General features: G+C 50.7%; 1 non-coding gene across 4 annotated transcripts in view; it reads left to right on the forward strand.

The window, feature by feature from the left end:
* LOC110353790 (uncharacterized) overlaps window positions 1–27,607 on the forward strand; it is a 161,516-nt gene that overhangs the window by 112,814 nt on the left and 21,095 nt on the right. Inside the window, exon 10 of one of the 4 annotated variants that reach the window (XR_011804807.1) lies at window positions 5,908–6,592. The exons of 1 other annotated variant lie outside the window; for it this stretch is intronic. This is a non-coding gene — a transcript (uncharacterized protein). 2 more of the 4 variants (XR_011804809.1, XR_011804808.1) reach the window with 2 other exon arrangements.

Genomic DNA, 27,607 nt, shown 5'->3' on the forward strand with positions numbered 1-27,607 from the left:
TATTCAGTAGTCAGAGCTGAGGCCCAGCACTCTGCCCATGGAAAATGGGATCTCTGCTTTCATGCTCAGGCAGGTTTGTGGGTGTCTGCTCTAAAGGGGATTATTATCTTGTTTTCTGTAATGGCTGAAATATGCTTCAAGATGCTCCAATTGAGGGCTCACGCAGTATCTACAGTCATCTGTCATTCCTGCTTATCATACCCCGCTTGGGCTCAGAGTGGAAGAATTGCACTTAAATACAGAGCTCTTCTAATCAGCTGGAGAGACCACACACAAGTGCTGCGAGGTCTGTGTGGGGGATTATAGGGCTTTAAAATTTACAGGATTGTGGCAGTAGTTCTATGGGGCTTAATGGAGCCAATGCTTGTAAATTAGGATATTTTTAATTTCTGGAGGTAAGGCTCCCCTGGGAAAGTGCATTTGCTGTTGTGAGGCTTAGAGGTAATTATAATCTCCTTTTTGACACTGCACTGTTGGGAATGAATGCCAGCATTTCCATTTCAGGGTTTATTTGATTATTTTTCTCGTTTTGCAGAACATTATTACATTAACCCGCCACTCCTGAATCCTTATCCTACCATGGCATTTATGCATGAGAGGGACTGTGCTCTGAAAGGAACATCAAACTGAAGAATGCTCCATGATGATAGAAAGGCTTCTGTTTATCCTGTGGTTTTGGAATAAGAGCTTATTTTTTGGCTTTAGTAGCAAATGCAACCTCGTTTGGATCCAAAACATAATCTAATCCTTCATCGACAAATTTCAGATCTTTACTGAGGGCTGAAAGTATTCAGATGGAGTCTGGGGGGGTTATTTTATTTGTTTCTGTAGGAGTTGTTTTTACAGCACATAAGTATAATGAAAATACGCTTCCAGTATACCAAAAAAAAAAAAAAAAAGTCATTCAAGAATCGGGGAATTGGGCAACTTCATTCCCTCCTGCTTGTGCACATACTGGAGCCTTTAACTTAACACAGCCTTTAACTGCACAGGCCTGTGCTGGGGTTGAAATTCCTCCCTCCTGAGTGGAAACGCTGCCTGTGCTCCATCAGATGGAGCTAAAGCAGAGGGGCAGGAGGAGGCTACTCCAGCCCTAAGGGGTACCACAAACATTTCTGACCAGGCTTGCCAGATGATGCCCTCAGGCCACGAGAGAAATGTAACCTCACTGGGGCACCCTGTTCCCGTCTACCCGGGGATCTCAGAAATCCACCTTTATCCTTAGATGCATCAGATATCAGTGACCTGTGCGTGGGTGGAGCAACAGAAGATGCATTTCTGCCTGCTTGGAAGAGGTCCAGACAAAGCTTTTTCTACTTCTCTTCCTTTGTTTTTTCTTCCAGTCTCCTTGCACATTGACTTGACTGCAATTCAGTTCCTGGCTCATTCTTCTAGTCCGTACAGTGATGTGTGATTTTGTTTGCTTGCTTGCTTTTAATTAAATCTCATCACTTGAAAAATCCCAAGGAAGAACTTGGAGATCTTTAATTTGATTTTTATTTTCATTAAGCTGAAGCTTATATGACAAGCTTCCAAAAGGTTTTGCTAAACGCACCTCAATTCGTGCTGTGCTCTTCTGAATGGGATTTCTTTTCCTGCCCTGGGGCAGTGGACAGGATGGAGCTGTTCACCTGGCTCCTGTGACCCTGCAGACGAGTCTTTGTGTTTGTTACCGAGACTGTGGCAAGCAGGAAAAGCAATGAAATATTGTTACATGGAATCCGCATAGCATGTTTGTTTTTTTTAAAACTCCAGTCATTATGCGTGGTGTTGGCATAAAAAGCCAGGGGAAGAAGATTCTTCATACAGAGCAAGCGTTTCTTCTTGGACCTTATGAAATTAATTATTTTATGTCCCATAACTGGAACTTATAACTCATTGTAATTGGCAGGAGAAGTCCCACAGTAACAATCACAAGGCCTGTTATTGTTTCTTCTAGTACTCCGCTGTGGGAATGCTGGAAAAACAGCCTCCCATTCTGGTGTTTATTGGCAAATGTTTAAATAAATCATGCCAGCTTGTACAATAAGCTCAACGATAAATAATTTCTCCCAACGTTTAAAGTGTCGCAGGACTGAGTAAGGTTTTGCACCACCTGTTTAGCAGGGATTATGGTTTACAGTTTAGGAGAGCTGTAAGGATTTGGGAAACTTGGTTCTTTTCCCAGCTCTACCAGTACCTCGCTGGGTGACCACAACAGGTCTTGGCTTAATCTCATCTTGCCTCCCATATTCTGCTAAATTAACTAATTGTTTCAGACACAGTTTGCAGGCTGATGGGGACGACTCCTCCAGTGGCTCCCCCATCCCAGGCAGTGCTTCCCAGCAACCCGAGGTTTTCACCCTCCATGAGCAGCAAACCTCATGCTCTGCCAGCCCTGCTACCCTCGGCCAGCTTCATGATCTGTGGTTTCCCCGTGTCCTGGAGGGGTTTGTGTAGCCACGCCAGAGCCCCAGATGTGGCGATGCCTCCTCCAGCTGCACGAAGCCCTCGTGGGCTCTTGGAGCTGAGCACGGTGCTCACCCTGGGGCTGCTGCTGCCGTTTGGTCTCGCAGGCCCTCTGAAGCTGCCTCCCTCCAGCAACTCAGTACATCAAGATATTTTTTTCCTATTTATCTGTAATTTCTGTGTATCTCCCGGGTGGAGTGGGACAACAAGCTTGGCAGAGCAATGGATCTGTGAACACTAACAGCACCGCCGCCCTGACGCGGTCCCACTCGGTGCTGTCTCCATCTGAGGCTGCGGCATAGTCAGGGGAGAAATAACAGAGCATTGCTTCATTTCAGCCCTCGGAGCTCAAAGCTACAGCAGTTGCAGTTGAGGGAAATGGCAAAGCAAGAGATCAGTGCTGAATGTGGCATCTCCATCCCGCCACCTCTCCCGAGAAGAGCGCCGGTGCCAGAGGAGACCGCTCCACGGCGCTGCTTCAGCAGGAAAGCACAGGATGCGTCCTCAGCTGGAACAAGCCGGCCTCATTTTCAGGGGAAATGCAGCTTAGGGAGGACAGGGATCTGACCTGTTAGTCATTAAGATCTTCAGGCTCATCTGTTACGTTCCACTTGAGTTTGCTGACTGGTAATGCGCAGCCACCGTGGAGCAGGAGTGGACTTGAGCACACACTTCAGACTCCGCATGTAAATGTTTTACAGAAATACATCTTAAATAGCTGTGTCAGCTTGGGCTTTTCTGGGCCCTTTTTTTTCCTGCAAGGAGAATAATTGTTCAATAAAATGGTCATCTTCACTGAAGAAATGCAGGCCTGATAAAAGGTCTTTGGTATGAAACCACAGTAATCCTGGAGAGAATATAAAGAAAACTGTAATTCTTAGGAGGTTGCTGAACTTCTTTTTCTATCCCTCCTCCCAAGAGAAGAAAAATATCCTCATGACCTCTACAGGCAGTGGTTTCAATGCAGGAGAGCTCTTATTAAATTAGTCGTTTAGGGACTATTAAGATTTACTTAATTACCTCAAAGTCACAACCTCCTAGACTTGTGTTTGGTTTCACGGGCAGGTTACCTTAGACAAAATAGGTCGGAAGGCAGCGTGGCAGTGTGGGGTTGTGCAAGGGGGGATTTGAAGATGCGAGCATCGGGGTGGATATGAGGAGGTCCTTCTGCGACGATGGCATGGCAGCCCCTCGTGCTGGGCTGTCGGAGGGGCTGTAGCACCTGGGGAGCCTGGTGGTGACGGAGCAGCAGATGTGTCCTGCAGCAGCCAGCTGCATCCTCGCAGGCAGATGTGCTCTGTGCTTTTACAAGAGCCAAGGTCACAGCCTGCTGGGGGGGGGGGTGCTGTTTAGAGCCCTTACACATCCCCAGAGATGCTGCAAAACTGTGTTAGTGTGAGTCCACCAGGGGGAAGGTACTTCAGCTGTAGCACATTTGGGCAGCATTAGATCAGAAGTTTTTACCCTGCCCAGAAGCAGATGCCTGCATCGCCCTCCTATCGCTCTCATGTCTGTTGGTATCGAACAGAACTTAGATTTGAAGCAGAGCATCCTGTTTGGGGATTTGTTTGTACTTTGTTATATCCAGCACGTGGGGATTCTTCCTCCCTTCGCATTCAAAGACCTGGCTTCACCTTCCACTTGACTCTGGGATGCCAATTAGGTAGCTTGAAGCAGGGAGGGCTGTGGATGGTATCGATTAGGGCTCTAATTGCTTCTCTCTCCCCGCTGTCCGAGTGAAGCAGCCTGTATGGAGATGCACGGAGCAAAATAGAGACGTGGCTGCCTGCCACTCGGATTGAAATGTACACAGCTCCTCGGTGCAAGGACCGCGGGGTTGGTTTTGAGCTGTTGTATCTCAGTGGTGTCGGCTTTGTCTCGCTGCTGTTGTCTCTCCCAACCTCACTGCTTGCAGGGAGGCTCCACATCGTGATCAGCCCAAGGGTGCAGGGCCAGGAAAGGGCAGTGAGCTGCTGGTGCACCCCAATTGCTGCTGCGAGCACCTCTTCGACAGCCAGCACCGCAGCAGGAGGCCGTGAGGGGTAAATTATTTGTTAATTAATTTCCTCCTGGCTCACAGCCAACGCTTAGCAAATTCAAGGCATCGCAGGGCAACACGTGGACCGAGGACTTTCAGAAAAAAAACATCCCTCCCCCTGTAATCCTGGGCTATTGCTTGGCTGGGGGTGCTTTGGGCTGTTAATTCGGCCACAAAGCACTGAGAAAACAAGGTGAAGGATTTGTTAGTCACTGCGAAAATCTTCACCCCCCTGCGAGCAAGAGGATGACTCCAGAGTTGTCTAATTGAGCAGGCAAATGTTTACTGATGTTTGCAAAAGGATTTCGCATCCATATTTGAGAGAGCTGGAATTGACCTGCGAAGTGAAGAGAAGGATGAATTTCGTTCACGGCCTCTGCACAAAGCCGAGCAACCTGACCGTGCCCAAAAAGCTCCACGCTGGCTCTCTGCTTGGGGTGAAGTTCATTAGCATGGGATGATAATTGTGTTGTAAAGGCAGAATCACTTGATGCCACTCCCGCAGCAGCTCTGGGCACAAAGTGCCTGGCTTCAGACGCATCCCAAGGTGTGGTCCAACCTTATTCACCTCCTTTTCTTATCCCACAAAACCCACTCAGGATTACAAGTTCAGCAAGTTTTTAGCATACCCAAAAAAACTGCAAACCTGATTATTCTTTTGAAGCAGACGGAAGCTGGAAGCTCTTAGCAATAACAAGCACATATTTGAGACTTTTCTTGTCACAACTTCTTACTTATATATTTTTCCTAGAATAATTTAAATTGCTTTTGGAAGCCTCTGTCGGTAAAAATGCCATGTTGATGTGATTTTTTTTATTTTTTTGTAATTTTCTGGAGGGCTGTGAGCTGGGCGGAGGGCTCGCCTCGGGCAGCACGAGGCTTAAGAAATGCCACGAGGTGAACTCGCCTCGTGTTTCTGGTGCTGAGTTTGGGCTTTTTCAGCCCTTCTCTTCCAAACCAGGCAGGCTTCTCTGCTCCGAGCTCTTGTACTGGCATCGGTGCCCCACCGGCAGCCTTTCCTGTGGCCCCGGTGTGCTGAGCAGCTCGTCCATCTGCCTCCCTGTCTGTGCCTGCATCTCTCTGCCACCTTGGTGGATCTGTAGGCATGGAAATATTTCTTCCCGAGTGGTGGTAGCCTGTCGGAGCTGTAAGAAAAGCCTAGGACTGAGGTGTGCGTTACAGAAATTGACAAGCAAAACAACAATAAAAAATCCCAAGGGAAGCTTTCTTGGATAAATTAAAATTCAGCCGGTGCTGGGCCAGTAGCTGAAGGAGCAAAATATCCAGCAAATCACTTGGCACCTTCTGTTCGAGTTTGTTCTGGTGCATGTGTCATTTTGGGGGGTGACAGTGCTGTTAGGTTGCTTGCTCTGAACACTGATTACATCCCAAAAATCACCCATCAGTTTTGTCCCTTCCAGATGTGGGCTCTGGCAGTGGGTTCCAGCTGGAGCTCTGTTATTCACCGTGCTCGGAAATACCCCGTGAGTGTGAGCAAAGACCTGGTCGTTGCTCCGTTTTCCTGTGTTTGCCAGCTGTGATGTACTCCAGCAAGCAACAAATATTTCCTCGAGACAAAGGGAATGCTGAAAATTTCCTCGATGACATCACCGACGGGGAAATGCAGCAGCCGGCAGAGGGGGGATGAAAGCCACAGAGGGGCTTTGGGAGCCAGAGAGAAAAACGGGGTGCTTATTGTGGGTCCCCGTGGAGGATTGTGGTGAGTGAAGTCAAACACTGCAAGGCACAGTTTGTTGTGAGGGGAGCCTGTGAACTACATCAGCCCAGGACTGAAGTCTCCTGTGAAGCCTCTTTGCAGCACTGTCAGCATGGGACAGGTCAGGGGGCTCCTGAGCTGGTGGAACAAACATGTACACACCCAAACCTTTCCCCCAGGTGCAGGGGGACGGACTGATGACCCCTGTCCCTTGTCCATTTTCTGTTGGCTTCCTAAGACTTGCTGCCACTTGGCAATGACCAGGTGCATGGAGTCTAATTTGGAGGAGTGGGAGGCCTGTAAAGATCCTGTAGAAGTGGGGCAGGATGGTTTGGTGCTTAGTGCTTTAGGGATGCTTCAGAGGGCTGCCCTTGCCTCTCTGCAGGCTGTTTGGGGGGTGAGGCAAAGGGGGTGGGAGAGGTGGGGAACGGCTGCCTCGGTCAGGAGCTGCTGTGCCATCAAGGTGCGAGCACTGACCTGCAGGGAGAGCAGAGCCTGGGCTTGGAGAGCATGGGCTGATGGCAGCAACAGGAACAGCTCTTTGCTTTTCTTATAAGCAAGCACAACGTGGAGTGGCAGAGGTGGTTCGTTTCTGCAGAGCTGCTTCTCTGACAACAAACACGTTCCAGTGTCAGTGAGGGGAGCGCTGAGACGTATTGTTGAATCTCTCTGATAAGTAACAACACATTGTGCTTCGTTTATGGTCAGAAGAAAAGCGTTACTCCTCTTGGCACTTTGCAAAGTCTCCTTACTGCAGTTTGTCTGAGTCGGAAGCAGAGGGGAGGTCAGGCCTCCTGTGCTAGTGCTGCGGAGAGCCCAGGGAGCATCCCCGGGCAGCTTAACCCAGCGGAGTGTGTCTGTGTCTGAACCAGCTGTAATAAATTAAGTTAAAATCATTAAGTTAAAACTCAGAATGAACAAGTCTGTGCCACCTGGCAGCAAATGGGGTCCTGACCCTTCCCCAGGCTTGCAGCTCCTCTTGCAGCCCAGGAGGCTGGAAGGAGCGGCCCCTTTCTGCATCTCTGCTCACACAGCGAAGTGATTCACCACCAAGGAGTGGGTGACGTGTGTCGTGCTGGGAAGGAGGCACCGAGTCCCACGGCAGCTCAGGGCAGAGCAGTGTGGTTGGAGCAGACTGCTAAAAACTCGCTCGTTTCCTTGCCAGGCTGTGCCCATCCTGAGCTGTGTCTGGGTGCCCTGAGCCTGGCTGTGCCGATAAGACGTCCTCGCCTCTCTGCCAGGAGATTATTCCGAAGGTACATTTCATCCCGGGCAGGCTGCTGGCATATGCACACGCATGCAGCAGGCATTCGTTGAAACTGGCAAGATGGAAAAATAACAGTGTCCTCGGGGAAAATAGATACTCCCTTGTTGGTACCTTCCTTCCCTCTGCTGGCAGTTCCTCTGCACACATCACAGCTATCAGGCTGCTGCCCCTGAGAGCCAGAGAGGAAGATAAAACATTCTCATCACAGTGATGTTATTTTCCTTTCAAAGTTCTCTCTCGCTTTCATATACGGCTGTTGATATAGAAAGCTGTGGATGTCACAGATCTGGATATATGGATAGAGACGTGCAGCTGAGTGTGACAGCTGGGTGTCTGACTCCTTTCCATCTCAGAAACTGATCCCTCTTCCCTGCCATCAGTTTGATTCCTGCCCCTTCTGACTCCTTTTCCAGGGGGGCTTGGCAGTTGTGCCGGATTGAAAGCTTCCTTTTCAATGAGCTTGTGGGATCTCAGCCCGCAGCAGCGAGCTCGTTAGCAAAACCAAGGCTGGCGAACAGCTGGTGATTACAGAAGATGTCAGCACACGGCGTGTCTCCAGGTCCGAGCTGCCCTTCTGCTGCAAACGCTTCTCTCCCTGGTAGTGTGGGATGCGTGTGGGGTTTGTCCCCCTGGTCTAGACCCCGCTGCTGACACCACACGGCACTGGGGTGCTCCACGGGGTTGTGCAGCAGGGACAAACCCCAGGGATCCAGCTCAACCCGTGAGCAATCCCATCCAGAGGCAGGCCCGTGCCGTGGTTCCCTCTGCAGCACCATCGGCAGCGAAATTTTCCTGCTGCAGGGCCGAGGAAGCTGCTGCACGTACAGCTGGAGCTGAGGGGGCTCAGCACACCCCCCCTTCTCGTTTCATGTTTAATTAGCTGGCGTGGGAAGGATGGATTGGGTAGAACAAGGAAGCAGGAGGGAGAAGGAAGGTTAATCTATCCTGTAGCCTTGCTATTCCTTCTTCCTTGTGATCTTGAGAAGCAAGGAGATGATGTGTCCTTTGAAGTGCAAAGTACTCCCCATCCCTCTCCCCGCAGCCTCCTCCCAGCCTCGGTCCAGCTGCTTTTTTGCAAAACGCTGCTGATGGCTGGCGTGCCGGAGCCGTCCTTACAGGGGGCTGCATTTCCAGACCAGATTTGCTCTGCTCCAACAACTCGGGGATGTTGGGAACAGGCAGAGAGGGCTGTTGTGGCGTGGCGGAATGAGCAGCCCTTTCCCCAGGCCCCGTGTTCTCCCCAAGTCATAGTAATTGAATTGTTTTAATATTAATGTCTTCTCTGGAGCTCTGCTGACGGGAGGAAGGGAGAGATGTTTCTTCCAAAATAGTCTTAAGCTAATGCAGGAAGTATGAATAAATCTCTCAGAGATTATAGCCCCTGGAAAGCTCCTGTGAATATCAGAAAGACATCCTCACTGCTATGGGAGGTTTGATTGAATTACAAATTTGAGGCAACTCCAAAGCAAAACTGATTAAGTCTTTTCTTTTTCACTCTCTCTTGTTGTGGCTTTTAAAGCACCAAAGCGTTTTTAGTAGTTAGAACCCTTCTGGTCCAATTTGTAAGTAGTTACTTTTGGCATCGCGTCCGCCTAGATAATTATGTACCAAAGCAGAGAACTTGCAAAGACCAAGGCCATTATGAGGAGCGTTATCGTTCCTTCTCTCCGAGGGAGGGGCACGGTTGGTGTTAGGAGGGGATCACTGAGCCTGGGGGTGCTGCAGTGGGCAAAGGCTTTGATACCACCACTTCTCATGGCTCCTGCTCCCCTCACCACCTCTGGAAGTGGCGCTTTGGCCTCTCGAGTGGGACATCAGTGCCTGGCCTGGGGGCAGGAGAGGCTCAGGCTGCACCCTGGCTGGTGTGGAAATGACAAAACCCCTTCCCCAAGGCACAGAGCATTTCCAGAAGGGCACTGGCTTGGCAGCATTTGTGCGTGAGATACCTGCGCCCACGGCACCGCCGGTGTTTGATTAATATTGTCACCGCGCCGCCGGCGTCTAACGCGCTGCTTTGTAAAACATTGTCGCTGTATAGACACTATAGAAATCACCTGATTCAGTTCTCTTCCATTATACCGGAGGGAAAAAAAATAAAAAAGAAATAAAAGGCATTGTAACACAGAAGCTTTGCATCTTTGGCAGTGCTGTCTGTATGAAGAAGACGGCTGTGGTCTTTGCCAGCCCTTGACAAGTGATTTTTCCAGCAATCAGATGGGAGAACATGCTCTGTTGGGCTTATAATTGATAATATACCACTGTTGAAATATGCCTGTCAGTTCTGCAGGTAGATAGAATTATTTCATTGATACTTCATAAGAGTTTTACCAGCCAGCACCTGAAGCCACGTCCTCCCCTGGATGATAAAAGGTGAGGCAGGAAGATGTGCCGGCAGGATGTGGGGAGAGGAGGGAGCCAGCTGCACGCCTCCCGGTCCCGGGGCTCGGCTCTGTGATCACACACGCGTTTGAAACATCTCCTAGGGCCTGCCAGAGACGCTCAGCACCAAGGGAATTCAGCTAGAAGGGAAACATCTATATCACAGAGGGGTTAAAATAATGAATAGGGAAATTCGGATGATCTAACCCAAGTCATAACGCGGACTTTTTAGACAGAGAAGGCAAGTAACTGTTGGGCATTTCAGAGGGAGCGGTGATTGATCCCTTCCTCCCTGGGAAGGTTTTGAAGATGAGCGCAGGCTTTGTGGAGGATGCTGCAGTGAGCATCCAGGCTGCGAGCAAGGAGCAGGCACCCCGGAATTTGGGGATGAGCCCATCCCGAGGCTGCCGAGGCTCCTGTGAGGCTCTGCTTGTGTCCTGCTCTCCCTGCCCTGTCCCACGGGACCCAGCCTGCTCCCAGGGACCCAGCAAAACTCTGTGGCAGCGTGCAGGTGCTGCTGGACTTCTGGGCTGGGCTCTGGTTGCCTTTGAGACTGGGCTCAGAAGGGGCTCAGGACCCCTTGAGGTGTCACGGTGTGCCACAGAAATCTAATAGATCAAAAAATTCTTTGGGGATCTCTTTATGGAAAGTGTTTCGGAAGAGAAAACCCAGGGCTGAGACAAGCAGGGAGCCCCAGGACTTGCCACCACCACCGCCTTGCTTTGCTTCGTCCCTCCTGGTGGCAGCTCGGTGGCTGTCGGGTGCCAGGACTGCCACGGGACGGCATTACAGGAGCAGCCGGCAGGGCTCTGTTGCATCTGCTCAAGGAGATGTTGATTTGGACCAAGATCTGGAGCCACCACTTAGTCCCCGTTAGCACCTTGCTCAGGGCCTCCTGGCATTGGTGTTTGCTGTGCTGCAACTTCTTCGTGTTCGTTAGTGTTATTGACTAACATTTGGAGTCAAATTAAAGGCATGTAGCTAATATCTGAATTCTCTTCAGGGTTGGCTGCACTGAGTGAAATTAAAGTTCCCGACATCCCCGTTCCCCTTCCCCCTTACTAATTAGCCCTCCCCAACTCTCAGAGGCTGACATTTAAAATGAAGCCGGCTAAAATGAGTATTTTTGTAAGCGGGGTTTTTCAGTGCCGATAATAGGAAAAAAAAGGGGAAGGGGGGGGAAGCCCTGACGTAGAGGGCAGCCAGGGAAGACACGGTGCTCACTCCATCCCTGCTGCCCCGAGCTGGGAGACATCGCTCCAGCAATACCTGCAGGCTGTGGTACCTTGGTTCATCTCCTAAAACCTTGGGAGGGGGCCGTGAAGGTCCCTTCAGTTGATGCATTGATTTATGGTGTTTTTTTCTGACTCCCTTTGTGAGAGATTTCTCCCTCCGAGATAAAAAAGCCCGAAAATTGTGGGCTAAGTCTGCAAATCCCCAGCTGACACTTGCACCTTAACTCACTCCGCTGAGCAAAACACAGAGCGGAAAGATGTGAGCTCCGGCAGCAGTGGGTGACCGGGCTGCCAGCCTCTTAAACCCCCAATTTCCTGCCTTTTTGTGGGTTTAAATAAGAATGTGTCCGATAACAATAATACCAGGTACTTATATGCCACTTTATCCCCAAAGCACTGTACAAACACTAATTAATTACAGACACAGACAGCGTCTGCAAACCTATGGCTGCAGTTGCCGGGGTTTGCTCTAGGGCCAGGCACAGCTCTTGGCCAGGAGCCTCACACCAGTTCGCTGCCCTCTCCCCGGCTCTGGGGAGGCTGGAGACAGGTCGTGTTGTGGGGTGGGCACCAGGCAGGACATTCCTTCGTGCCCCAACCTCTGTGTGGCAAAAAGGTGAGCTTGGCATCTATATTTCAGCCCTTGGCAGTAAGAGCTACCTGCGTCCTGTTCCTGGCTGGAGAGGTGATGGGCTCTGGGGTTCAGCTCCTGGTTTTGGGCAATTTTCTATGTCTGAGCAATACAGAGAGTGAGTAACCAAGTCCTGCCTGGATCATCATCTTCCACATGTTTGTTTTTGTTCTTCTTCTGAGGGATGCTGTGGTCCCTAAAATTTCCAGGCGATGCAGAGATGAAATCCGCCCATCTCCTGCTTCTCCAAATGAAAGCGAGGGCCCCAGCTGGTGTTTGCAGGTGGGTGCAGCAGCGCTGCCATGCACAGAGGTGCCGCCTGTTTGGGATGCGGTGCTGTGAGCTGGGGATGCTCCCTGCCTGCCTGCGAGGAGCGGGGAGGGCGGCAGCAGCCATACAGCAAGGCAGGCTTAATCTTCACAACCTTTCCCCATCCCTGACCACATGCTGGACATGCAAAAGATCCCTGTTTCCTTGGAAACTGGTTCTTTCTGCATGTGCTGCAGTGAGTCAGGAAAGTTTGCCTTCATCAAACCCCCGTGGTGAAGAGAACAAGCTCCAGAGATGCTGTCCTAGGGCTGGCAGCCTGATTGCTGCTGCTTTCCTTATTCACATCCCCTTAAAAAAAAAAAAAAGGAAAAGGAAAAAGAAAAGCCTCCTTCCTGCTCCTCGCAGAAGACATCTCTCCTGATTCCTTGAGAGCTTTGTCAGTGTCTGAGGGCAGAGGAAATTGCTTCAATCACTCACCTGAGCCACTTTCATTGCTCAGGACTCGCCTCCGATGCTTTGTGTGTGCCAGGCTGGACAGTCACATCGCCGAGCAGCCCGGAGCCGCGTCCTCTCTGCAAAACTTGGGCTGTGAATGCTGCTCCCCTGTGCCAGGGCAGGCAGTGGGCAGGCTGGGGACTTGTTGCTGTGCTTTATTTCTCTGTTTCTGTATTCACGTCCCAATAAATTCAGCATCAGGTCAGGCTTTGAGGCAGAAAGCCAGAGGTGCTGGGAGCACAGCGTGCATGGGGGTGCTCCTTCGCTTCGTAGGGATATCCGTGCCTGCCTGCCGCCTCTTTTCCAAGCCCAGACACCCCAGGGAAATCTCAGCAGACTCAGGGACGTGCGCTGCACCAGCTTTTCCCCGGCTGAACCATCTCCAAGTCTTCCCAAAATGGGTCGGGCAGGGCTGTGGCAGCCACCTCGCCGAGCAGGGCATGGTGAGAAAACCTCCATCTCAGCTCACAGCAGGAGTGCATTCACCTCCCGCCTCACCAGGGTGCTGACATGAAGTAGCCGTGGGTAACGGGGTCATTTGGAGCAGAAATAGACAAAAAAAAAAAAAAAAACTACCTTAACCCCTTTGGTTCATTTTCTGACATATATTTCCATCTTTTTATTTTGGAGAGAAGGAAAATCAAGAGAAAAGGCCAAATGGTTCTAACATAGGTTTTTTACTCCTACTATTCAGCTCGGATTTGCCAAACTAAAGCAGCGATCAGTGCCTTGAATTTAGATCCAAAAAGGGCAGGCAACTGTCATGGACAATTTTTGCCGTTCTCCTTTGTTTGTTTTGTCAGCCTCTACCTCTGAAGTCTTGTTTAAATTTGAGGGAAAAATTTATTTTGATTATTTTCTACAGCCAGAAAGCAGTGAAGAATGAATAAATACTCTTTGCCGAACTTTTCATTTGAAAAATACACTAAAAGCCCCTGAATAAATGATGCAGCGATTGAAGCTGTGAATTCTGGTTAATCATCACTGTCTGGGTATAATTCTGCTTGCTGAGGGATGCCGTAAAATGTTTTAAATGTTTTGCTGCCACGATTGCACGAGTGTGCTGCTGTGCAGATGCAGTTGTTCTGGTGCATGGGTGCACCACGCTGGTCCCAATCACTAAACCAGTGATAACACGATGGTATTTTGGGGCCAAAAACCCACCAGCACCATGGGGTGGTTTTGGTGGAGGTGACCAGGGATGTGGCTTAGCTGCCAGCCTGCCTTTACACATTAATGCCAGGCATTAATTAGCTGGATCTCTTTGGACCCCACCCACGGCAGCTCTCTAAATGCCTGTGACAAATTCAGCATCCACAAAAACCTCCCAATCCTTGGGTTTGGTGGAAGCAGGGATTCAGACCCTGAGACCTGCCGTGGGACCGCTGGAGTCGCTGGCAGCCTTTCCAGCGCCCTGCTCCGTTTGCTGGCTGCGTGCTGCTCGTGGGCTTATTTTGAAGTAAATCCGCTCCATTTCTGAGCAGATACGGATGCAGTTCATGGAACTGATTCTCAGCTGATTCCTTTGGTTTCGGTATAAATCCCAGGAGAGATCAGCGTTTTGCTCTAAAATCTTTGAGCAGCTCAAACAGAGGGATGGATAAAGAGAAATGTTTGCACAGTCTCTTTGCAAATCAAATCTCTAACGTCGTGCACTGCTCTGGAGAGGCACAAAGGAGACATAAGCCCACATTTTGACTTTGGACTTTCAAGGCAAAGCCGTCCTTCGTTGTAAAATCAGTGGGAGCTTGTCCTGCGAGGGAACCGGAGGATCTGGAGTCCTGAGACATCAAAACAAATCACGCTGCGATCTTCCCCTCAGTCTGACTCCGGGAGGCTTCGCCTCGTGCCAGGCACACGCAGAGCGTGAGCGTTTTGACATGTTCCCCTAATCCTGGGATTTATAAAGCACTTAGCGACACACACAGAAGTGATTCATTACTGCAGCAGCGCGGCGGAGCCTCGTATGCAAAGCAGCGAGAGCGATCTGCCGCCGCCACGGCCCTCACCTGGCACAGCCCAGCCTGCACAAAGCCACCGCTTTATGGCTGTTCCTGGAGGCTGTTCAGGAGATCGCCTGGTGCAGAAGCTTCAGGAACATCAGGACATCCTGGTTCGAGCTCGTAACACATCCCATTGCTCTCTCCTGCTGCATGGAAAAGGGAAGAACGGCACCAAGGCACCCAGGACAAGCCCTGGGATCCTGGCCTCGTCCATGGCACATGGGTCCTGTGGTGCCACGAGCACTGCACAGACGCTCGGGCAGAGTTTCACATTTTCCTCTTTGCAAAATTCACCGTTCTTCAACATACTGAAATCCCCCAGATGTCTGTAAATCTGAAATATGCCCCCCTCCCTGCTGCTGTCCTGAGCTGGAGGCTGACTGCAGAGGTAGTGAATAACCTGTGGGTTTTTATGAGGTTGGGCTGAGGTTTGAAGGTACCGAGCTACTGCTCTGTATCTTTAGGACCTTAAATGCCTTCACAAAGCTGGTGTTTGGTAACCAGCCAGTGAACTTCACCCAGCAGGTGGCTTGTAGCCAGCCCATGGTGCAGGGAACCAGTGGAACGCGTGCTCATTATCTCTGCCTTGCTCAGAAAGGATATTGTGGTTTTAATAACTTCTTGGATCCGTTTTTTCCCTGGTAGCTCTTGTTGCCTTGGATACAGGCTCTGGAGAGGCTCAGCCCTGCTAAAGATGGTAGATCATTTAAATGGAATAGACGATGAGGTGCGGATTTGCAAACTGCTTTTGCTCTCGTAGAGAGCTGCCTGGGAGTCCTCCAACAAAAGCGAGTTTCCTCGGGACATGGCAGCGTGCTAGGAAGGGAGCTGCTCGTGGGAACGTGACACCAACCCTTCTCTTGGGACAACCCTTCTCTTGGGATGACTGCACGAAGCTGGATGCAAAGCCTGGTGTGTCTGCGTGACGGTGCCAGTCTGGAAGGAGCAGAGCCCCTGGACTTGTCAAGGTCCAAGGATCTGCAGGGTAGGTTGAAGGCTGTCAACATTTTCAGCGTGTCCATGGCACTCCTGTTCTTCTGGGGACATGTTTTAATTTGAAGTGTGTCCCGTGTCCCATTCCCCCATTCCCCAGCCCCTTACACGTGCAGCTCATCTATCATGCAAACCTGAGCAATCCTCATTTCATGCCAAGAGGTTACCCAGCCCTAAAGGTCACCAAAGCTATTAAAGGAAAACCCTCGTGCTCAGGGCTTTGGACACCTAATTTGGCTTGCTTTGGTCAAATTTCACGCTGCTGTAGTTTTTGATTTATGCACTTTGAAGGTCTTTTGCTATGCTGGAGAAAGCCCACTCGTGGTGCCTGTTGTAATCAAATAGCTCGAGCTTTGCTGAGATGCCTCCTCTTCTTTTAATGACTCTGGGGTGTCCAGGCCCATCCTGATGGTAAACAAACTAAATAAATTGCTTTTGCTTCCTGATCCTCATCACAAACAGATTTGGATATGACGGCTGCCTGACAAATCATTAAGATCATTTGATCACTGTCAGAGTAAATCAGCTCAGCTTGAGACAACGCACTCAGGCTCTAGTTGCTGCTGGGGTTACCAAGTACGAGATGTTAATGACACCGTGCTCCTGGAAATTATTTCTTAATTGCTTTATGGTAGCTGGCCGAGATCAGCGCCGAGATTTCGGTGCTGGGTGACGTGGCAGAGCTGTTGCAGAGCTCAGCCGGGTGCTGCTGATGCCCGGTACCCACGGGCATCTCCTCCTCCGGATAGCAGGACATGGGCACGACCGGCAGGGAAGCAGTTTTGCTGAGAGCTAACAGGAGAGCTTCAGCTGTTTTGCCATGAGCTGGGAGCCCAGGAGCTCCTGCCATTGCCTCCCAGCCCATTCCCAGGTCTCTGCCTGCAGACACCCTCGTGCTGGACCAAGCTGCTCGCCTCTGCGCCAGCCCTGCCTCCAGCCCACCGCCTGCCATCCCCAGGGGCTGCGGGAGGTTTCACCCTCGTGCTGCCTCGAGGAGAGGGCAGCAGGGGCCCAGGAGAGGAAGGAGGAATCGTTTAAGATGTAGCCACAGAATGAAGAAGAAAGAAATCTTCTTTTTTTTTTTTTCTTTGCTTAAAAAGAAATCTCAGCCTTCCTGGAGAGAAGAAAAGAAGGGGAGGGAGGTAGATGCGCCACACAAAGAGAAGAAAATGTGCTGCGAAACCACAAGGCGTTTAAAAGCTAACGCAGGAAACCAACCTGACTTTGATATCCCCTCTCATTGGAAACGTTTGAGGACAGAATAATGCTGCCATGATTTATCGCATAAAGGGATGAGAAAGTGAGTGGATCCGCGAGCTCCTTTCTGGTGCTTAGGACAAAAGATGCTTTGTATTGAATTACAATGTATAAGCAAAAAGCCCTTAATAAAGTGTCTATTTGCAGGCACGTATTTGTTGAGCGGCGACGTGTGCCCTTCCGTGAACAGGCAAGTGCAAAAAGCCAAGGCCATGGTACAGGAGAGGAGCCCCCTTCCTGAGCCTGTAAGAACATTTCTGCACTGCTCAATGCTTATTACGCACACCTGAACTGAATGCTTCTGGGGTGGTGCTTCCCAGCTCACCCAAAATACGCAGGAGCCTACGTGATGGGGTGCTGGGGATGCTTCTGATCTGCCCAAGAGCAGCATCGACCAGGGAGCTGTAATCATCTCAGAGGGCTTGGAGTGGGAGCCTTGCTCTGTGGGCACTGTGAGCTTGGGTTTGCAGAAGGTTTTTCTCGCCTAAGGGGAAACCAAGGCATGGTTAAGGAATTTTCCCACACCAGAAGCCTCTGAGCACAGTCACCCATCTTCCACATCAGGGCTGCACGCCCCAAAGTCCTGTCCGTGCCTTAATTCCATCTAACCTATTTGTCCAAGAGCTCGGCTTGATAGCCTTGATTTTATGCTTGTTTAAGGTAATTTTATAATCGGTGGCCAGAAGAAGCGCTTCTGCCTGATGGCCGTTTGCAGCTGGGGACGATCACACAGCTGTAAATCGAGTCTCGTTACCGGGCGGCGAGCAGATGAAGCAGTGCTGATGCCGAGCTGCTGGTGGCTGTTAGGAGGAGCACGCTCTGTGCCAAATGGGAGATTTGCGTGGAGGCAAATCTGTCCTGCACCTTGCCAAAATACTGCGTGGATGTGACCCTGCCTGAGAGTAGAAAAAGCTCAGCGAAGTATTTTTTCCTTAAATGTTCCTGCAAATATATGGCAAAGCAGTTGTTATTGAACAAATGTAACGTAGAGCTGCATCAAAATAAACTTTTTTTTAACGGGGAAATATTTATTATATACTGTGCAATTCCTTTTTTTTTTTTCCCTTTGGAAAGAAAAATGTTCAAAACGAACATTTTTAAAACTGATGAAAAATCAATGTTACAAAAGCAAATGCTGAACTCATTTCACATGTCCTCGTTTTTAATCTTCCAGGTTCCATTTTCAGTAATTTGACTTTTCTGCCTGTCACAAACGAGCTGTATCAGCCTGTCTCTGGCTGGGAAGCCCGTGCTGGTGTCTGTGTCTCTCGCTGTGCTGGGAGGAACGCAGCAGCTCCAGAGCAGGATATTTCCAACTTCCACCAGGAGACAGCAAATAAGAAAACCTCAGCCCGTGGCTGCAGCACCCCACATCTTCCCCCTGTGAGGGAACCAGCCTTTTGTCCAGAGCACCCCCAGATTTCCCTTGGGGGTCCATTTTCCGTCTTTCCTCCTGAATTTGGGATAGGGAAAGGCATCCTCAAGGACATTGTTATTTAGGGTATTCCAAGTCTGGCTGAAACGGAGGAAAACTGAATTGAACTTCAGAGGAGAGCAGGGATATGGCTCATGACAAGCACAGAAAGCGAGGCTGGGTTTGGAATAAGCCTTTTAACCCCAAGGGCACACGAGTGCTGCCAGCCGGACCCCCCAGGAATGGCCTGGTGGGGACAGGGGCAGCCCCCGAGCCCCATCGCTGTCCCCTGCAGTGTCACCTGGAGGGCTGGCAGAGGTTTTCTGCCAGGATTTCGCAGCCATCCTGGTGTTTTTGCGAGGCTGGGGACCTCGGGTGCTCTGCGTGCCTGGGGGCAGCGGGGAGGAGGCTGAGCAGCCACTGGCTCGAGGTCCCCTTGACGTCCAGCCGATCCCATGAAACCCTCTCCAAAGTAATTACAGGGGAAGAGAGGGAGGCAGAGGCCAATTTGCATTTTTAACGGCGCCTGGCTTTGAGGTCTCCCTGCGGCCCTTGAAGGTTAATGGGTTCCCAGCACGAGCTGCAGCCACGTTTCAGCCCGCAGGCAGCTGCAGCTCCTGCCGGCACAACGGGGCTGCAGCTGGCGAGCAGTGACCATGCACCCGCTTTGCTTTGGGCACTTGGTGAAGTCGTGCTTCGTGGCGAGGGATTGCTACTCAAAGAGAAAAGCGATGGAGAAGGCAGCGTCCACTCCCCGCACCGGGGCTGGCAGTGGGGTCTCTGCAGGACCTCGTGTTTGGGATCCGATTTAGGGGAGCAGCTGCGTGCCCCAGCTTTTCCCCTACATCTCACGCGCCTCCAGAGCAAATCTCCTCCTGGTGAGGAGCAGAATCTGCCTCCTCCCAGTCCCCACCCCTGCGTGAACACACGCGCTGTGATCTCTTTCAAATGGCTGCATTCATCCTGCCGTGGCAGCCCCAGCCGAGGCTGCGCTCCTTGTAACCAGCCCCTAATTCTGCTCCCAGCCCGTGTGATTTGTGTTTATTCCCTGCATATGCAATGAGGCGTAAAGCAACCCCTGCCACCGTCAGCATCACCTGGGCTTGATTTGTTTCGGCGAGAGAGCGCTATTTTTTCTTTTATCCCAAGCAAAACGCGCATTCGAATGGGATTAAATCTAAGCCCCTTCAAACATTTAATTCTGACTGGAATGCAAATAGTCCCCGTGGAGCTGTGGCAGCGGCTCCCGACAGCAGGGTGAGGATGGCAGTTGTGGTTGTGCCTCGAAAATATTTTCAATTGCAAAACAAAAGTGGGAAGAGAGGCCTTAAATGATGTGAAAATAACGCTGTTTGAATTAATGTGTCAGCCCTGATAGATGCTTGCGCTACCCGGAGTTTTGAAAGGGCTCTGAAGGGTAAGATATTACCAGGTGAGATTTACCTACAGCCCACGACTTCCAGTCAGCAAAACCGTGGAGAAAAACCTATCCTTCACTCTACACTGACTTCCCAGAGAATATTGAATCAAGATAAAGACCTATAGGGCCGGATATACAAAGGTATTTCTGGCATCTAACTCCCATTAATTTCGATGCAAGTTTAAGCATTTTCAGCTATTATCTTCACTTCGGTCCCTTCTGTTAACCCCTCTCACCCTTTTCTTTCCTCCTTCCCCCGCTCCCTGCTCTGAGTTCGGTGCTGCTTGGTGGGCGCAGCCCAGCACCATAGGAAGGGAGTCAAAGGAAGGGAAAAGAGAAGCATCACAACCTATAAACCGGACAAAATCCCGTCTGCTGATATCTGGACGAGGCTGCCGCTGCCTGGAAATGCGGGGATCGATTCTTGCCTTCGGGGCCAGAGAGCTGGGAGGCTTTGCAGGTTGGGGTCTGTAGGATTCGGGGCCTCAGCCTCCCCCTGCCTTAGAAAATGTCACCTCGGTGTGTTCGAAGCTAAAGTTGTGCTTTGCCGGTTCAAGGCCTGTAGGAATGCTAAAAATGCGTTAAAAACAAATGGGGAAAAAAAAAAAAAAAAAAAAAAAAAAAAAAAAACACAGTTTAACCACTTTGTCTTCCTACCCACCGGGCAATTACCGAGTGAATACAGAAATAAATAAAACATCCCCATAAATAGAGACAAGCAGGAGAAATTAAGCACCTTCTGTTCACAGCTGTCGAGCTGCCGGGCCCGGCACAGAGCTGGCAGCTCCCCGCACACACCTCAATGCAGCTGGGACCTGCGGGGCCCTCGGTGTCCGACCACGGCTGGATACGGACTGACCATTTGCATGGCAAAATTGTTTTACCTGTCCCCAGTGACCCCGTGGCTGATGCAGGAAGGCAAACTGGATCCCATCCTTCAGTATCCCATGCCTACAGCACCCACCAGTGCCCTCCTGTGTTAATCCCATCGCTCCAGATCCCGACCGTCCCCAGGGAGCACCAGGAGCAGCAGAGCCCACGTGGAGCAGTTGTGAGCAGCCGACGATGTTGCGTTTAGCTGCACAAACAGAAGCAATTTTGGCTTTTGCCCCCATGGATGGCAAAATCCCAAGTCCCAGCCTCCCGGCTGCCCAGCCCCAGCCGGCTCTGAAAGGGCAAAGCCTCAGCACAGCTACCGAGGGGAGAGAACAGGAAAGCGTGTGTGTACTTTAGGAGAAGAAAATCCGGAAAGAATATTGACAGCGGCCGCTTTTTTATTACGAGGGGGAAAAACACCCTAAGAGAAAAAGGAGGCTGTGTTCTGTATAAAGCTCTTCAGAGGCTAAGATGAATGTTTTCTGTTTAAACACGTAGCCTTTAAAAGCCAGCACTTTCTCCCCAGCAAGATAAGGAAGGGTTTTGTTGGGAACTTGCAGTATCTACACTTGGCCAGCTGCGAGGAGCCGGGTCCCTCTGAGCCTGCAGCAGGGGAAGGCTCAGCCGCTGCTGCCGCCGCGCCGCTCATCCTCTGCCTCTTCCCCGCTCCACAAAAAGAGGAATCAAAGGAGCCATGGGAAGCAGAACCCTGGGTCCGGGGCTTGTCTGAGGCCAAAATGAACCTCAAACAACTCCCACTCTGCTCGCTTTTGCTTGGCCCTTCGGGAAAGGTGAAAGGCTGCGGGGTCACGAGCTCCATCTCTTATCTCAGTGTTTCATCCCGCTGCCCACCAGCAGCGTCCCGGAGCTTTTGCCACGTAAATCGGTAGCAGCAGAGGTTTCTTCATAGCCTTTGTGGCATCAAGGTTAAAACTCAGCTGTGTACTTCCAGATTTTTCTTTACATTTTTTTTTTTTTAGGATTTTTCTGGGGAGCTTTTTGATCGTTTATATTTAAGATCTGCGAATTACCTTTCTTACTGGCTGGAGTTTGCTATCAGGTATCTTCAAAGCACTTAGCAGTAGGTGCTAAATAGGAAAGGGGAGCAGGAAAGGAGAGGAAAGGAGGAAAGGAGAAGCAGTGCAGCAAGGATCTGGGGGCTGGCAGCCCCACGGCCAGGCTCTGCAGCGTTGCCCTGGTGCTGGGGTCTGTCTGGCCCTCCAAGCCATCTCACTGCACTGATGTTTGGAACAAGATGAAAGCAGCGATACTTTTATTAAACCTGAAAGTGGCCGGGAATTTGCATTTATGCCTCCTTTCTGGGCAGCAGAAGCCTGCACTTATGCAGAACATCAAATTCTTATCTCCGTTAAGGCCAATATTCGCTCTTGACCACAGAGGAAATGAAAAGTCTCTCCATTATGTATTTATCTGTTTTAAAATAACATTTTCTAAATACCAGAAGACAAGGAGAGGGGAGTCGGAGGTCTGCTCTGATGAACTAAGTCGGTGTTTTGAAGAGGCCGTTTCCTGCACGCCCAAGTCCTTTTCCTGTGCCGACGTCTCCCTTTCTGCACCGTAACCTAAGGGAGGGTGGCACGGCTGCAGGACCAGCAGCCCTCCCTTGCCCCCAAATAAATCAGCAGCTTGAGTTGCAACTCGTGAGATGATAAAGGAAATTGTGCTGTTTGTGTTTGTCTTCTCCTGGAGTCTTTCAGACTGTCCATCATGTAAAAACCAAATTCTGCACCACCTCCCCTTCAAAGGGTCCGGTTCCTCCGTAGGTAGCTCTAAGCTCAACCATGCCTGGCTTTGCTTGCAAAGAACCCTTGCGATGCTTTGAAAGCCTGGTGCTGCCTCATTTGCTCTCTGTCACGCCGGCTCCCTGCTGCACAAACACGCGGAGCCGTGCCGGCTGGCTCCCACACGCTTCCTGCCAAGCAGGGAAGGATTCGGCGTGAAGAATGAGTGCGATTTGGGAGGAAGCCCAGCAGAACGTAACTTACCTGCCAGGATTTACGGTGCTCTTCTCTCACAGCCTGTGTCCCTGCACCCTCCTTTTGCCAGGCTCCGTCCCTGAGCAGGGGCTGGGGGTGGCAGCATCCCCTGCACCCTGCTCTGCGAGGATCCTCTGAAATCCCCCTTTTTTTCCCCCATTTCTGAGCATCAGGATCTGTTCTCACCATCCAGCCCCTCTCCCACCCTGAATTTCAGCCACATCAGACTTTTGGGGGGCAAACCCTTTCTGTCTTTTATGTTTTATGAAAATGGGGCCACAATTACTGATTAGACTTAGCTACTCGCAGAAATATTGAGCAAACGTGAACAAAACTTAAAGAAAAAAAAAATAAATAAATTTCAGGAAAGTCTCAGCTACAAAACAACCCCGTAATAATGTATTATTAATATTTTCATGTCAGCATTAATAGTAATGCAGTTTTGCAGCTGTTTTAGTAATAACGCTATAGCTTTATGTATTAATAAGTGTAGTAATATCAATGCTGCTTTCTGCGATAAATAGCATTGAAATTAGCACAGCTTTTCTGGGGTTGTTTGCAACTTCTGCTTTTTGCACGTTTTGTCCAGCCAGTGCCCCCCTCCAGGGGGTCTCCTTTTGCAGAGGATGCTCACGTACAGCACGTCACTGCTCACAGCACTGAATTTCTGCTGGTCTGGGTAATTCCCGTGCCTCCAGCTAGGGCTGAAGGGCCTCTGCACATTTCTGGGTTTCCCTTTTTTATTCCACTTTCCTCTGCAGGAGCCTCCTGTTCCGCCACCAACAGAGGCTCAAGGACAGACCCTGCCCCGGAGCCGGTCCATGGGTTTCAGGCTGGTCAGGGGAACAGGTTGTGATTAAATCAGGAGCTCCATCTGGTTCGAGGCTCTAATCACAAGCAAATGAATCTTTCCACCTGGTGCTTAATGATGTTGTGGCTGCCAGGGGGCTCACAGGGCTGGTGGGTAGGGGGGGGAGCTGGCCACGAGCAGCACTGATATAGCCCAGGGGTGTGGGGATGCTGAGAGCAGAGTCCGACTGACCCAGAAACATGCAGACCCCAAACTGGGGGTTCTGTGGAGTTGTTGTGGTCCTGAATTTCTGTAAGTATAAGGGGACGTACTCATTAATGCATTCATTAAGCTTGGTCAAGGGCTTGAATCCTGCTTTTTCAGGTCCTCGCTGCTGGGAAGCGGCCATCAGAAGCCTCCTGGCTTGTTTGTGGTGGCTGTGCTGTGCAGCGAGGGGAGGTCAGCGTGGACCTGTTTTTTTTTATTTTTTTATTTTTTTGCAAAGAGCTTGTGAGCCTGCAGGCTCCTCGTTGCTGTTTTTCTTTCTTAATTGGCTTGGAGTGTGGATGTGTGGATGTGCATGTGCCTGCCTCCCTCATCAGCAGCACCCCTGGTATTCAGCGGAGTAATTAGAACATCTAAATCTTCCCTAGATGTCATCCAGACTTTGTAAAATTAACTGTGATTACTGGCACCAGCCTGCAGACGTGCCGGATTCCACCCCAGCACTCCCGATAAGCATAATTGCTCCTCATTGTTCCTCTGGAAAGTCTTGTGCTCGCTGCCATGCGTGCTCTCCTTCCTGCTCGCTTTTATATTAGCGCCGAGTTAAATGGCTTTGCCTTTTGTTGACTCGGGGAGGATTTATGAGGAGCTGCACACGACGGAAAGCAGAAGCGCTCCTTGATTGCCGAGCGAACAAAAGCCCTGGGTTTGGGGATGGCTCTTGAAACAAATCCTTCCCTGGCCTCTCGCTGGGTTTGGGAGCGGGCAGAGCTCCTGGGTGCACAGCAGGTGATTTGGTCCTCACTTCCCAAACCCTCCAAAGCCACACGGAGCAAAGGGTCCCCTGCATCGTCACCGGTACTGATGGCACAGACCGGGGGACACAGTCCTGTGGGGTGCAGGAGAAGCATTGCTGCTCCCTGTGGACGCCTGGGGCTGTGTGAGCAGCACCTCCAGCTGATGTGCTTGCCCCTTTTTTGCTCAGAAATGAAGAAAAATATTTTGGGGAACAGGGGAGCCCCCTGGTACAGCGAGATGCTGCAGGAGCTTGGGTTTGGGAGCTGTAGCAGGTACCTGGCCATAAAAACGGATGAATGCTGGGGTCAGAGCTGTGGGTGTGTATACGTGGGTGCTTTTTGGGGACCTGGCTCGTGGTTTGTCCCCAGGACAGTGCTTACCACAGCCTGAAGGTGCTCTCTGAACACGAGCAGCCACCCGTGGCTTGGCCTCGTGGGGTGCGTGTGAAGGACCTGCCCTGGGAAGGTGCCAGCCCAGTAATTAAGTGGGGGCAGGAGCGGGTATCGATCCTGATTAATTTCTTGTTAAACGAGATGTGACATTGACCACTTGGCTGCCTGGTGATGAAACGGGCGGGTGCAGTGAAGAAGTACAGAATTTTTCTCTCCGTTTATTTTATTTTTCCCTTCTCTTTCCCCCCCCAGCCCAACTGGCAGGCAGAGCTCAGCACCACACCCCCAGCTTTTCAGCTCGAGAGCTGCCCGGGTGTCTTTGAAGTTTCTCTCACTTCCCTTGTGGCTGCTGGGTCTCTTTCACACCATTCCCATTAAAAAAAATAAAAAATAAATAAATAGGGAACTCACTTCACTAACGACTGTTGAAGACAGAATCATGGTTGCTCCTCTCCCTGCTTTCAGGGGAAATGTGGATTGCTGTCTTAAAGGATTTTGTCCAAGACACAAATTAATGTTTCTCCTTAGCACAGCCAGCATTGGGAACAGTTTGATGTTTTTTGGGCAATGCCAGGGGCTCACCTGGCTACTGGCAGTGGGTCAAGGGCCAAGAGCAAGAGTTGTGGCTGGGATAAAGGAGAAAGATGCGTTGGGTTACGGTGATGGCGATTTCCAAAATCGGTTTTCTTTGGGATTTCTGCAGCCGTGGCACAGGGGCAGGAGGGAACTGGGCGGTGTGAGGCTGCAGCAGCAGCTCCTGGGTGATCTTCTCGGTGTGTCAGCGAGGGCAAGACCGCAGGAGCCTGGAAACGGTGCTAATTGTGGGGAAACGGCTCCAAAACTCAGCCGAAAAAAGGCGGAGTGGCATTTTCAGGGAGAAAGTCTGGTGCTCTGTGCCTCTCCCTGCTCTCATTATATACCTTGCAGTTCCTGTTATATATGCTTCAAAGGTTAATATATGTTTATGACGAGTGTACTTTTTATAAATGTTAATTAGCCCTGGTGCTAATTCAAGGGATTATTTCCTCAGTAATAAACGCTTTTTCTGTATTTTTAGGCACCGTTTTTATTAGTACCTGCTCCGTCGTTTGTCTAGGCAAGAACTGGAGGGACGTGGCTGGCGGGGGCTGCAGTTCCCCACGCACACAGCAGAGATTTGGGTATTTCGGGGGGCTCAGCAGCATCCTATGGATGGGCTGGGGGCAGTGGGGAGGCACCTAGGGACCCCCGAAGTGGCAGCTGGTGGTGGTGGGGTGTCACGGGGAGATTTGGGCATCTGATGTGGGAAGCAGGGAGCATGGTTTGTCCTCGTGGCCCTGGCTGGGGGTGCTCTGCCTGTTGGTAGGGGGCAGTGGCCCTAAAAGCTCACAGACCTGAGGTCTTTCTGTCCTTGATGCATGGCCCAAATCCTGCTCTGCTTCTGCACGGGCCTGAGGTGCGCACGAAACGCTCAGAGATGGGAAACTTGGGACGCAGACTTCATCTCTAATTTCCGTGGGTCGCTCAGTGAATGCCCTTCCATTTACAATGAGGGGGGGGACAAAAATGGGATTTCAATCAGTGAAAAGGGAGCGGCGATTTCCCAGCTCCCATTAGCTGATAATAATTGCTTTGGGAGCAGAGGTTTAATCACAGGATTTCATAGAGGAGCCTCCCCCCCTCTGTGAAATCTCAGCGAGCTTCCAGCGACGTCCAGGCAGCAAATGTCCTCAAAATGGTGCTGGGTCACGGCTGGCTCCTTCCCTGAGTGCTACAATTGAAATTTCCTTAAAGACTGCCCCAAAAGAGACCCACAGGACACGGCTGCAGCCCCTGTCCCCGAGGGGTGGGATGGCGAGGGGGTGAGTGGCCGGTGGGCACCCCCAGCAGTGCTGTGGGGTCTCGGGGCAGGTTCCCCCCCCCTCCTCGCCTCCGCCGCCGTATCTTTGCCACACAAAGGTCAATCGAATTCATTACAGTGTAAAAATGAAGTTCTTGGATTGATTGAAGGTTCCTCTTTAACACTTCAAATAAATGTGTTGGTTTTACTTGATGGAATGCTTTAAAGGTCCATTATAAAGCGCCCTTTTATATGAGAAGTAATTTCTTTACATCATTTTTCTTATCCTTAATTTTTGTGGAACATAATTATCCTTTCCCCCCCTCGCTTCCTTTTCTTTTTAATCATTTTTTTTTTCTTTTCCCTCCCCAGTGGAGAGCAAGCAGCATTATTTAACAGGACATTGGGATAAAATACAGGGGTATGATGGATACAACGGATGGAAAAGTAGATGGATCCATCCATCTTCGGCTTTCAATGGCTCCCATTACCATAACATTGGTAATATCCAAAAGCACCTTGGTCTTTAATCTCAGAGGCTCCGGGCTCCCCATCTGCTCGTGGAGATGTTCGCATGAGCATCCCCTGGAAGGGACAGCAGCCTGGGAAAGACCCTGGTAACCTTGATTTCAGATTTTAAGTTCATTTTTAGGGTGAGCAAACCCGAAGGACAGCGGGATGCTCAGGTTCCTGCGTGGTGTGGGATGTGCAGTGTCCCTGTCCCCACTCCTGCTGGGGAAGGTGCTGCCGGGGGGGTTCTTGGAGCTGCCAGCCCCCATCTCCAAGGCAGCCCCTCCACCAGCAGCCTCCCCCCGGGCAGCTCAGCCTCAATCTGCTAAAAGCAATGCAATAATTCCCCGGGGCACGGTCGTGGTGCCCACCTGAACGGCGAGGAGCCGTCGTCACAATTAATTCCCCTGCCCTGATTTGCCTCGCGGAGAATCCTGAGCGCGCTGAAAGGAGATTTTGCTGCCCATTTGTGCAGCAGCGCTGAGACGGGAAAATGGGGACAAAAGGGAGAATGATCCCATTTGGGACGCGGTGACTGACTGCTCCGGGGGAGGCTGCAGCAGCGATTATAATTCATGCCGGAGTCCCGATAATGAATGGCTCCCTCCAGCTCAGCCGAGACTAAATAGCAGC

This window comes from Anas platyrhynchos, chromosome 24 (genome assembly GCF_047663525.1).
Source record: "Anas platyrhynchos isolate ZD024472 breed Pekin duck chromosome 24, IASCAAS_PekinDuck_T2T, whole genome shotgun sequence".
Classification (NCBI taxonomy): domain Eukaryota; kingdom Metazoa; phylum Chordata; class Aves; order Anseriformes; family Anatidae; genus Anas; species Anas platyrhynchos.